At 43.2% G+C, this 12329-nt stretch overlaps 5 non-coding genes across 5 annotated transcripts; 2 read left to right on the forward strand and 3 right to left on the reverse strand.

Annotated features, from left to right (window-relative positions):
* The first annotated feature begins 1092 nt into the window (after nucleotides 1-1092).
* Nucleotides 1093-1164, forward strand: TRNAA-UGC. Its single transcript has one exon. It is a non-coding gene; the product is annotated as a tRNA-Ala (tRNA).
* A 448-nt stretch (nucleotides 1165-1612) lies between these two features.
* On the forward strand, nucleotides 1613-1685 carry TRNAK-CUU. The gene has a single exon. It is a non-coding gene; the product is annotated as a tRNA-Lys (tRNA).
* A 6581-nt stretch (nucleotides 1686-8266) lies between these two features.
* TRNAV-AAC lies at nucleotides 8267-8339 on the reverse strand. The gene has a single exon. It is a non-coding gene; the product is annotated as a tRNA-Val (tRNA).
* A 3318-nt stretch (nucleotides 8340-11657) lies between these two features.
* On the reverse strand, nucleotides 11658-11730 carry TRNAK-CUU. Its single transcript has one exon. It is a non-coding gene; the product is annotated as a tRNA-Lys (tRNA).
* Nucleotides 11731-12180: 450 nt separating this feature from the next.
* Nucleotides 12181-12253, reverse strand: TRNAV-CAC. The gene has a single exon. It is a non-coding gene; the product is annotated as a tRNA-Val (tRNA).
* Nucleotides 12254-12329: the final 76 nt, after the last annotated feature.

Below are 12329 nucleotides of genomic sequence, written 5' to 3' on the forward strand. Positions count from 1 at the left end.
CTCTCATGTCCTCCACTGCACCATTTCCAATGATCTGATGATCACAATTCTCTCCCCTTCTGTCACATTGTTCTACCTTGTCTTCTCCACCCAGCTGTGAGAACAGTCCTGTTAAAATGTTAAGTCAGATTAATGTTAAGTTCTCCTCTGCTCAAACCCTCCATTGGCTCCCACTTCTCAAAGTCAAAGTCTTTACAGTCCTCCAAAGGCCCTATCCATTCTTTGACCCCATACCCTGCACCCAGCCTCTCTATCCGCATCTCTTGTCACTCTCCTCTGTTGACTCCTCTCTTTCCATATGGACCTCCTAGCTATTCCTGCACCATGCCAGCAAGATCCTATCTCAGGGCCTTTGAACTGGCTTTTACCATTACTTGGACTTCTCTTTTCCCATACTTGCATGGCTTACTTCTCACCTCTTTCAAGTCTTGTTTCAAATAACCTCTCAGCGAAGCCTGCCCCCACCACACTGTTTAAAATCGCACCTTACCGCACTTTAATCTTCAACGCGGGCTCTATTTTCTAACACTCTACTCCCTCCTCTGGAATTTGAGCTATTGAAGGGGATGACTGTGTCAGTTTTGTTCGCGGCTGGACCCCCAGATTTCTAGAGCAGTTCTTGGCACATAGTAAGCGATCGGTAAAGTTTTCTTGGAATGAACTGATTTAACATTGTTCAAAATTCAGATATACACAGCAGTTCACAGCGAAAAGTGTGTCCACTGTCTACGCTCGAGTCTCCTCCCCATCCCAAGCGATCAACTTTGCAATTCTGAATTACTACACTCCCTTTCTTTTTGTTTAACAAACGTAGCAGTCTGCACACAGTCTTCTTTACTTCACTTTTTCGGATCACAGTTCATTTGGGGCATTGTGCCCAATGACTTCCCCCCTGCCTTCAGGTGTTTATTCCGGCCCTGTTCTTCCAGCGAACGTCCCCTCAGTGGGGACAGTGGAGGACTCGGAAACACAGCTCCAAGCGCTACGGTACCGGCTTTGCAGCATCTGGGTTATCTCGCTCCGCCATTTGCGCAGCCGCTCTCTGTGCTAATATACAGTCAAGAGAGCATGTAGAGAGTCATTTGGCCAGGTGGGGATGTAGCTCAGTGGTAGAGCGCATGCTTTGCATGTATGAGGCCCCGGGTTCGATCCCCGGCATCTCCAGCGCGAGTTTGCGTGAAAGCTTCTTTTTCATTAAGTTTTGAAACTAGGCGTGTTTGCAAAGCCTGGGGGACAAACTTCCTATCTTGGAGTTTGCACAGGTTGGAGGGGGCGACCGTGGGACCCACCTACTCGATTTCCCAGATACCACCTCTGAACTCCAGATTAAAGTATCAGAGTGAGCATGCCAGCGCCATAGAAAGAATGCGTTTACCGTCCTTCGCCCCCTGCACTTTCGGGGAATGGAAAAAGTTTAGGTCGCGGGCAGACCAGAGTAAACAGAAAACAGACTTAGGTGGGAGGGGCAGTCAGGCATGATCTACAGGCTTTACGTTCCCCGGGCTAAGGAACCATTTGATTAGGTCACAACCAAACCGACCTTTAAATTTGGAGCCGCAAACAGCCTGAATAGTACCTTGAAGTAAGAATTGTTGAGACACCCTCCCAGGCCGCCCGGCTAGCTCAGTCGGTAGAGCATGAGACTCTTAATCTCAGGGTCGTGGGTTCGAGCCCCACGTTGGGCGCGCAGTGTGTCTTTTCTTGTATTTCAATTGATGACAACCGGTTCACTACCTCTGTGTTCTGGGACAACAAAAACCTCATTCTGGAAATTTCCTGTGTGCAGTAGTCAATTGGCCTTTTTTTTGTAGCTATACCTTTGTTCATGGATTAATTTATCCTTTACCGCTAGCAAAGTGAATTTTACATAAGTATATGTAAATTATTAGTTTTTAAAATAGTTAAAATATGCAAAATAAAATTTACCATTTCAATAGTTTTTACATGTACAGTTCTGTAGCTTTTCACACATTCACACTATTGTGCAATCACCATCTATCCATCTCCAATCGCTTCTTGGCCTTTTGGCTAAGATCAAGTGTAGTATCCATCTCCAAACTTTCTCGTCTTCCCCAACTGCAACTCAGGAAATACTATCTCCATTCTCTCCTTCCCCCAGCCCCTGGCAACCACCATTCCACTATCTCTATGACTACTCTAGGGGCCTTATACATATATTTGTTCTTTTGTGACTGGCTTATTTCACTTAGCACAGTGTCTTCAGGGTTCATCCGTGTGTATCAAAATTTCTTTCTTTTTAAAGCTAACTAATATTCCATCATATGTTACATTATTTTTAACTGTTCATCTGTCTACAAACACTTGGTTAGTTTCCTTCCATTTTTTGGCTCTTGTGAATAATGAAGCTATTAGCATCGGTGTGCAAATACCTGTTTGAGTTCCTGCTTTCACTTATGTTGGGGATATACCTAGAAGTGAAATTGCTTACCATATGGTGTTTATTTTTGTCTTTTTAATTTTAACTCCAGTATTATAACATATGGTATTCCTATGTTTAATAGTTTTGAAGAATCACTATACTATTTTCCACAGAATTCCACAAAATAAGTTTTTAAATATCTTTTGAGTAGGTTACAAACTGTACTGTTCAAAAATTGAACCATATATAAAAATATTCAGTGAAAACTGTCATCTTCTCTCCTTAGGTAACAACTTTTTTTTCTTTGTATATATTCTTCCACAGTTACATATTTTTGATGCAAATATATTTCTATTTTCCTCTATTTTATACAAAAAGATAGTTACAACTCTTACATTTGGGGATCTTTCCATCTCAAGACATAGGAAACTTTCTAAATCTTTTTTTTTTCAGCTGCATCATATTCCCCTGTAGATGAATCACAGTTTATTTAACAAATCACCTACTGATGGACATTTATGTTGTTTCTAACCTCATTATTATAATCAATTCTGCAGTTAATAAGGATATTGTGTTGTTATTTTGCACTTTTGCACTCATATCTGTGGGGCAAATTCCTAGAAGTGAGATTGCTAGGTCAAAGCTTAAATGTGATTGTAATTTTATAGATGTAGACAAATCACTGAACTGTGGATCTTACAAGCTGATATTCCTTCCTACCAGCCATGAATCAGATTGCCTGTTTCTCCACTACTTTGGTGGCAATGGACTGCTTTAACAAATCTAACATGACTCCACCCTCCTTAAAATTGCCAGGGTCCCTCACTGCCTGTCCTAGATAAGATGATACCCATTGCAGGGCCTACAGGGCATGGCCTGACAGGAAGAGGGACCCTCCTTTTGCCTCTCAGAGGAGCATACTCAAGCAAAAGATTCTGAAGATCACAGTGTCAATCTATTTATGGCTTCTAATCCAATTCTATAGGACAACATTATTTTTTTCTTTTTTAGGCCTGGTTCTGTGAAGACTATTATGTTTCCTTCATTTGCAGAGCCACGACATCTTTGGAAAGGCAAACTCGTTTATTTCTTACTCTGCAAATTTTCTCCCTTGGACAGGAAGCAACCAACCAAACATAAGAAATTAAATTTGTATGTGATTTTCTATTTGGTCTTGATATCACATGGGGCATGTATAAATTATTAGATCATGGGGGTGCCTGGGTGGCTCAATGGGTTAAGCTTCCAACTTCAGCTGAGGTCATGAGCTCACAGTTTATGGGTTCAGGCCCTGCCTTGGGTTCTGTGCTGACAGCTCAGAGCCTGGAGCCTGCTTCAGATTCTGCGTCTCCCACTCTCTTTGCCCTTCCCCTGCTCATGCTTTCTCTCTCTCTCTCTCTCTCTCTTCCAAAAATAAATTTAAAAATATTATTTATTAGATCATGCATGAACTTGTGGTCTACAATAATAATTATATGTAATTTATATATAAAGTGTTAATTCACCATAGACTTGAATGTTTTTATCTAAAACCTCATTTGAAACAGAAAAGTATCTCCAGGTTTAAAATATTTATGGCTATTTTTCTAACTAGTCTAAAAATACTCCAGTGTCAGCTGTTTCTTTAACAGTCAGTGGTTTCCTTTTACTAGCTTGACAAAGTCATTCTCCTAGGGTCTGTGTAGAATCAGGAGAAATGGCTCAACGACCAACAAATACCCCCCTGTTATTTCAATGCTGTTTATATTATATCACATTTGTTAAGGGTACAAAGTCCCCTAAATAAAAGGCAGGTTTCAGTCACATACTGGTGTCCTGGGGAATGTGAATTTGGGGTAAGTAGGAAGACAAAATGTCAATCAGAGCAACCTAATTCTGGAGGACTGCATGCCAGAGGAAGAGTGACCAAATAGATGACCCAGAATGACCTGCTCCTCCATTCTGTGTCAGGACCAACTGGATTAAAATCACTGGGTATTTTTGGCAACTGCTGTCATTTGAGATGTTTAATGTCTAACGACTAGGGAGGCTTTAGAATATGGAAAAGAATACATACTTGTTCTGTGATTAATATTCAATGTATTACAGTTGTCAATGTTAAAGCCTAGTTTTTCTCAAGGTTTTAAATTCAACTTATAAGTATTGCTGTTTTTCTTATAAAGCTAGCAAATTTTGGAACAGGAAAATCACTAGGTCCTTGCACTCATTACTTCACTAGTACCTTCATGAATTATGGTTATCGAAAGGCGTCATCCCAAACATCTCAGCCATTGGTGATAGTTTCTCTTAGACGTTTCAGGTGACAGTTGTAGATGTACCTATCTGAACCCTCATTGAGTGTGGAGGAGAGGGAGACACTGATTAGGTTACAGGTGCAGTGTAGAGCCAGTACCTGAACCTTGGTTGCTGCTGCCGTCTCCCTGCTTCAACCACCAACTCACAGCATTTAGAAACCCCGGGTGTGTTGTCTATTTGCAAGCTTCTGAATGAAGCTATGTGTTTATTCATCTGTCCTTAAAAACTCCACATTGAGGTCCTGCTGTATTTCTCATCAGCCTGGGAGTCCTCTAAGACTACAGATCTAGTGTCTTCCATACCTTTTTCTATCCACTTGTAAATAAATACAGCAGCTGATGTGGATGGACTCATCAGAATGCAGAGCCAAGGAGTTATAGCTGTGGCTCCTTATCCTCCAAGTCCCTGGTCTTCCTTCACTCATTGAACCCACCAAGCACACTCCTACTTCAGAGACTTTTAATCCTCTGCCCATCTCCCAAAGGCTTCTTCCCAAGATCTTTGAAAGGCTGGCTGGCTCCTTTTTATCTTCCTGACTCAGCTTATTGTCACCTTTTTTTTTCTTTTTCTTTTTAAATTTAAGTCCAAGTTAGTTAACATATAGTGTAATAATGATTTCAGGAATAGAATTTGGTGATTTATCACATATGACACCCAGTGCTCATTCCAGCAAGTGTCCTCCTTAATGCCCCTCAACTGTTTAGCCCATCCCCCCACCCAGCATCCCACCAGCAACCCTCAGTAGCCCATCTCTGTTTGCTTGTCACTCTATCAGATATCCTTCATTTTCTCACAGTTCTTATCATCCTCTGAGATAGAGACAGTGAGGTGGGAAGTGATGGAGGCAGAGATAAAACTGGAATTGTGGAACAGAGGAAAATGTTGAAGCTGTGTGATAGGTACTTGGGTTTCATAATATCATTAACTCTACTTTGAATTTTCTAATAAGTTTTTTAACAAATAAATCAAAAGGAAACATAATTACTTATGAGTGAGAGATTAAAATTTTAGGTAGATAATTTTGTAGAATAATGATATTGGGGCTTGTTTGAAAAAATGTAAAGATCTAGCAAAGCGACAATTACATAGAACCCTGAGTGTTAACTCATGTCCTTTAAACTATTTCCCTGGGGTACTCAGAAGCAGGGGAGCCAGAAACCTTGAGCTCCATGCACTGTCCTGGCACCTAGATTTGGCCTTTTTCTTTCACTCTTCACTGAAAAAAAAAAAAAAAAAAAAGGGAATCTCCCTAAATATTCTCCTGCGTCCTAAGGCAGGAAAAAATTACAGATGAATCCAAAGCATGAGTAGTTTCCAGGAAACAAGGATGCTCTCAAATTGTCAGGGCAATGCTGAACAGATAAAGGGGCCAATGTGAAGGGGCTCCCACTGACAAGCAGCTACAATTTAAGTATCAAAAAGAGAATAATAATTAGCATTAATTGAAACAAGATGAGCCTAGGAAAGCTTTTAAAACCATAATGACAAGTTAGCACTAAGTGTAATCCAAAGAAATATGACTCAAAGCAGACGGCTTCCTGCACAGCTTGTTGCCCAGCCCAGCTGGGTTTTTGGTTTTAATTGTGTTGCTTTGAATTTGTTTACTATCTCCACAAGGAACAGGAATGAAAGCTCATAGATAAGCTGAGGCACAAAACAAAATTCACCTGGTGAAGAGTGACTGTGTGATGGTGCTGGCCTCTCAGAGTTCTGGGGCCACCAAGAAGGTCAGTTTGGGGGGGCGTGCAGGAGACACTCTAACAGTGCAGAGCCTGGAGTGAGGAGCATGTACTGACTGACTTGCCTCAAATCAGTAAAACATGAAAAAAGAAAGAAAGAAAGAGGGAGAGAGAGACAGAGAGGAAGGAAGAAGAAAGGAAAGAAAGGGAGAAAGAGAGAAAGGAGGGAAGGAGGGAAGGAAGGAAGGAAGGAAGGAAGGAAGGAAGGAAGGAAACAAGGAAACAAGGAAACAAGCAAGCAAGCAATGGGGTCAGCAGGGGAAGGAGAAGCTTTCTCCCAGGTATGATCCAGAATCCTTCACTCTTCACTCCTCTGGGTCTCTAAGTTCCATGGCTGGGCTCTAGCCTTTCTGGTTGGGTGAATACATCTTTAAGTTCTGGGAAGTTATACAAATAAGTGTGAAAGAGCAATGATAAAGAAATGGGCAAGATAATTGATTTTTTTCTTATGCTATTTTTGGTTATGCTTTGTCTGCATTGTGTGAAGCTTTAAAGACAATTTGATTTACAACTTTGATGTTTTATTTGGCTTTCCAGTTTGACAGAAGTGCCGAGAAAGAAGTTGCTCGTCAAATGTTTAAATGTGCCCCCATCAGTTATGAAAGCGTGAACCCTATTTTCCAGGGCGTGAAAACAGACTGCGCTGCAGAGGTCCACAAAGTGTGCGTCTCTACGGACATCTGTCAAGCCTGGAACATTGGACTGGGGGCCCAGAGCACCTCTGGACTGCTTCTCTAAAGCCTTTTCCCCTTGACCTCTAGAGCCTGTTTCCCAACACACGAGACGTCTCACAGGATGGAGGCCGACGAGCTGCAAGTGAGGATCAGTGAAGAGGGCGGCTGATCAAGGCACCTCTGGAGAGAGGGATGGTCCTTTTTACTGCTCTCCATCACTGAGGACACACTGTACAGTGGGAGGGATGCAGGGTAGATACCATGTGGGTCTGCATGAGGGGGCGCGCGGGGAGCGAGAGGAAGGCGCCACTTGGAGGAGCGGAGACGGTCCCACTCAGGACAGGTGGATGGGGAGGCCCCAAGCTGGAAGTGAAGCCAGTCGGTGTAGAATTGTTCGTGGTAGTGTCCATAGTGTGGATGGTGAGGCCATTGCCTTTGGTTCCACCTGGCCAATCACCAACGGTCCGCAGGTAGGACCAACTTTGGGTTCCTCTGCTGTGCTTACTTGAATTTCTCTACGTGCCTTGTTTTCCTCTTCTCCATCCTTTAGCTACGACTTCTATTCCTCTACCTCACGATTCCTCACCTTACGTGATGTGTCTGTCCTCAGAGGCGTCACCTACAAACTGGGAACAACAATATTAAGTACCCTGCAGGATTGTTAGGTTCCTTTGAGGCAGACACCTAAAACAGGTCCAGACAAGAGCAACACAACGCATTGTAGGTGGTGTGGTCATTACCGCTGCAACGATCTTCCCGGTGAATACTTTCCCCTGGCCTGACTTCCACCATGCATTTCCAGCTCATTCTTTCTTGCACTTTTCAATATTTCATTTGTGGTTGCGTGACATTCCTTCCCTTTTCAGTCTTTTAACCCGACAGGATTTTAAGTTCTTTGAAGGAAATGTCTAAAGACATAGACCACCTTCTTTGTACCACAGATTTAGAGATCTGGACTGTGTTGGTTGAAGTGAACTGGTCATGAATTGGAAAAGACAAGAGTACATGAAGAACGATGTATCCACACATATTTGCACATATATTCCAAGGGCAAAATACCGAAGTAAACAAATTCGCTTAAATCAAAAGCATAAGACCGAAGGAAACAAATTCGCTTAAATCAAAAGCATAAGACCGAAGGAAACAAATTCGCTTAAATCAAAAGCGTAAGCCCGAGATGTTTCCGCCCGGTTTCGAACCGGGGACCTTTCGCGTGTTAGGCGAACGTGATAACCACTACACTACGGAAACACACGCTAAAATCTGCCCTCCTTAATCCTTCTAAGACGTATAGTCCTGCGTACTGCCCCGGTCTCTGCACGGGACCTGAGAGAGCTCTTGGAACCCTTTTTTCCTAGTTTACCAAAGGCTCTCACTTCCCACCGTGGCCCTGGGTAATAGCGCGCGCGACCTCTTAGTAGGTCCTGAAACCAGTCACATTCTGCAATTAAAACACCCCCCAGAACAGTAGTGAATGAAAGCAGTGGGCCTCTCTAGAAGTAGGGTAAATGTGGCTTCGGATGTTTGATACGAGATAATTGGCTCCATTTTGTCTCTTCTAGGGAGACAGCGGGAGGGTTTAAATTCTCACCCAATTTGTGCTGGATTGAGACTGAAGATTTAAAGGATTAAAGAAATGCTAAATGCATTCAAAGAATACGAGACTTGAATATATTTCGTTAAAATGTAAATATAAATAAGCCAAAAATAAAACTGGTTTTACCTTATGCTTTCAAAATAATTGTTTCCTCTAAGTTATGTAAAATTATCTATTAAAAATAAAGGGGAAATTGAAATTAATAAATATCAAATTTTAACTCAATGTTATTTAAATAAAGCTGAATATTTAATTAAATTTTGTAATGTAATGATATCTTGTAAGTATTTCATAAAAATAAAACTAATCAATTCTATCATGGAACATCCAGAATTGGGATGAGGCTTAATGCAGGTATATGTAGATCTATATACATACAAATGTAAGAGCAGTATAGATTATTTAATATTGCAAAACTTTTTTTTTTTTTGGTCGCCTAAGCTGATTCCAGAAGACCTGCAGAGCCAGGAATTGGATTGGAGGCTGATTCCTACTGAGTTGGGATCCTTGAGTTGTCTGCAACTGGTAAGCCCTTCTTCACCAGAGCACAAGGTGGAGGCCCTCTTGTCCAAGTCTGGCTCTAGGATCAAGGTCACCAGGGGCTTGCTGGTGGCCCAATCCATAGATGTTTTACCACCTTCCCATATTAGAACATGTATGGAATTTGACTCTACCAATCTGTCCCTCCTTTTTTGCACATCTTAACTCCCTTGGCCTCTGTAGAAGCTTTGCTGCTAGCTTTACTCCTATTCTGACTCCTTGTCCATCTATCTACAGATGGCCATCTCCCTGGAGAGTCACATTGGCATTGACAGTTTGACCCAGCCTCTACCCCTATGTCTGTGGCTCCAGCAATGACCACTCTCCCCAAGCTTCAAATCCACAAGTCTTGGACATAACCTTTTAGACATCTCCCAATCTCTTCAAGACAGAACTCATTACTTCTGTCTCACCTCTCACCCCACTCCTCAGTGTCAGAAGGTGGAAAGTCAGTATAAGCATCCTCTAAACTGAGAAGACGGAAAAAAGGAAGCAAGCTACTCCATTATGGCTTTCACAGAGTTTTATTCAGAGTAACTTAACTGAAAGGGAGAGTGGGTGAGCACAGACCACCCAGGCCTTACCAGGCCATTCTCCATCCACATTCTCCACAGCTATACTCCCCCCAGTCCAAACCTTAATCCCTAGATTTTATGTTATGAGGGGCATTCCTGTCAGGCATACATTAACCTCCAGGGCACTGGAACACGTAGTGGGAGGGAAGTCATTGCCTGGCTTGAAGAGGATGGAGGGCCAAAAGTGGGTCAGTGTTGTCAGTACTCTTACACTCAGTCTCTGATCTCTGTTACTAAACCATCTAAAGCAGAAACCTGGGATCTCCCTCTCCTGTCCACATATAAACCATATGCCCCTAGCTCCTTTACCCTTCTCCCTTCTGGCTGCTGTCTTGCCACTGCCAGGTCAGCCACTTCCTTTCTAGACCATGGCTGTGTCCATCCAGACATGCAGTCTCATTCCCATCACACATCCTGCTTATCATTCCTAAAGGAATCCTTCTGGAATGTAAATCAGAGTGAATCCTACTGCCTCCATGGCCTCCATAGCCAAGGAGGAAAAAGACCAAAGATCCTAGTAGGGTTCCTTCTGTTTGCTGAATGTCTGAACTGATGAACACTTGACTCTTTTGTTCTAAGAGCAGCCTGGATCGCCTACCAGAGGGGATTCCAAACCGGGCCTGGCTGGAGGGGCAGCGGTGGAAAGGGTGGAGAGGAGAGAGAAGCAGAAATTGTAGCAAAAAGCTTGGAAGCGTGTGGCCCCAGCTTGTTGGGAGATGGACCAAGAAGCCTGCCACTTGGGCTTCCCTTTAATGAAAAGCCAGGATCTTTTTTAGGAATGTTTTCCTTTTCCAGTAAAGATTGTTAAAAAACAAAACAAAAACGTGAAACCACAATTTGCAAATGAATCCATATTTGTGCAAGAGAAAATGTCAAAGTTGAAACTCTTGGGACACAAGTTTATTTAGACCCATTAATTCCAAGATAAGACCACAGTAAAAGTAACTCTCCAGGAAGGCACGAGTGAGCTACAACTTACCAGCAAATCTACCTATTTTACAAACTTTGATCAATTCCTGTCCAGATTGCCCTTATAGGGTGTCATGTGAAACCCTCCCTAATTCCCATACGCTTTGAGACCGAAGGAGATTCAATTCTTTGCTTAGCAAGTTTAGTAAACCAGCTTTACATGATCAAGACTTCTCCTATGGTCTGGCGTGTAAGGGAGACTTCTACATTCGGAAAACAGAAAATAGGCTGAATTTGCAGGACTAAAAAAAAAAAAAAAAAACAAACATTTAACGTAACGGAATGAATTTCAATTGAAGTTAAGGAAGAACTTCATGATAAGACAAGTAAACTGAGGATGTTCATGTTAGAGTGTTCCAAAATAAAGGATATTTTTACATTCCTCTCTGTGTGGGGCAACATTTCACAAAAGATGGACCCTTAGAAAGAGAATTTGGGGGTCTCAGATTACGAAGAGTACCTCTTTCCTGACGAAAACAAAAAAAACCGGCGGCGGCAAGAGCTCGAGAATGCCAGCTTTTAAGTCACTTAGTAAGGTGGTCGCCACTCTAGAGGCCCTTGGGTCTCCTCGCAGAGAGAAGCCACGCCATAACCCCTCCCTCTCTGCGCAGCTCGCCCTGGACCAGACGCCTAATATGGTTGACCATGGACGAATTTCAGCAAGCAAAACGGTGTCCTGAGAAACATGCCCTCTAGCAACCAGCACTCATTCACTCCCTTTTGGCCAGCAAGGGCCTATGGCTGGGGCATTCTTTTATTCGGCTACTGGTAACCACCCGTCCAGTTTCCGTCTGCTTGGCCAAGGATGCAGAGGAGCACCCACCCGCTGTCGAACTGGAGGGAAACTCGATGCCTGCCTTGCGCCTTCTTCCCTTCAAAAGGAACTTGCGCCCAACGTGGGGCTCGAACCCACGACCCTGAGATTAAGAGTCTCATGCTCTACCGACTGAGCTAGCCGGGCACACGCGCAAGTCCTACGTTGTACCTCAGAAGACTGAAATCTACATGCAGGGATGAGGACACACTTTAAAAAGTAATTGCATAAGTATTATGGAGCACCTACTGTGTGCCTGATTGTCCTAGTGACTAGAGCCAGAGGATCGGAAGCCTAGCATCCCTGAACCTGGGAGAAGTGGCTGCGCGGGTTCCCGAGGGGGAAGAGCAAGAGAGCTGAGGTGCCAGATCTGAATTTACATTAGAGAATTTATGGAGGGCGTGCTGTGAGCTCTGTCCTGCTGGGGTCTGGCTTCACTGAGCGTCTACCAGAAACAGAAATAGACATACACGTGTCCTTCCCTCTGTGTGAGGGCAGTTCTTTCTCCTACGGAGGCAGAAGCAGCGTGGACGAGGAGGTAACCCTTTAAATGAAAGGGAGGCTAAAAACAAACAAACAACACCAAAACTGAAGTCCTGTTTCCGCCCGGTTTCGAACCGGGGACCTTTCGCGTGTGAGGCGAACGTGATAACCACTACACTACGGAAACCCACACCACTTGCCCTTCACTAACACTACCTAGAAGCTACACTGGGGAGATTAAGGGGCTGAAGGAACCCAGACTT

Source organism: Prionailurus bengalensis, chromosome A1 (genome assembly GCF_016509475.1).
Source record: "Prionailurus bengalensis isolate Pbe53 chromosome A1, Fcat_Pben_1.1_paternal_pri, whole genome shotgun sequence".
Classification (NCBI taxonomy): Eukaryota; Metazoa; Chordata; class Mammalia; order Carnivora; family Felidae; genus Prionailurus; species Prionailurus bengalensis.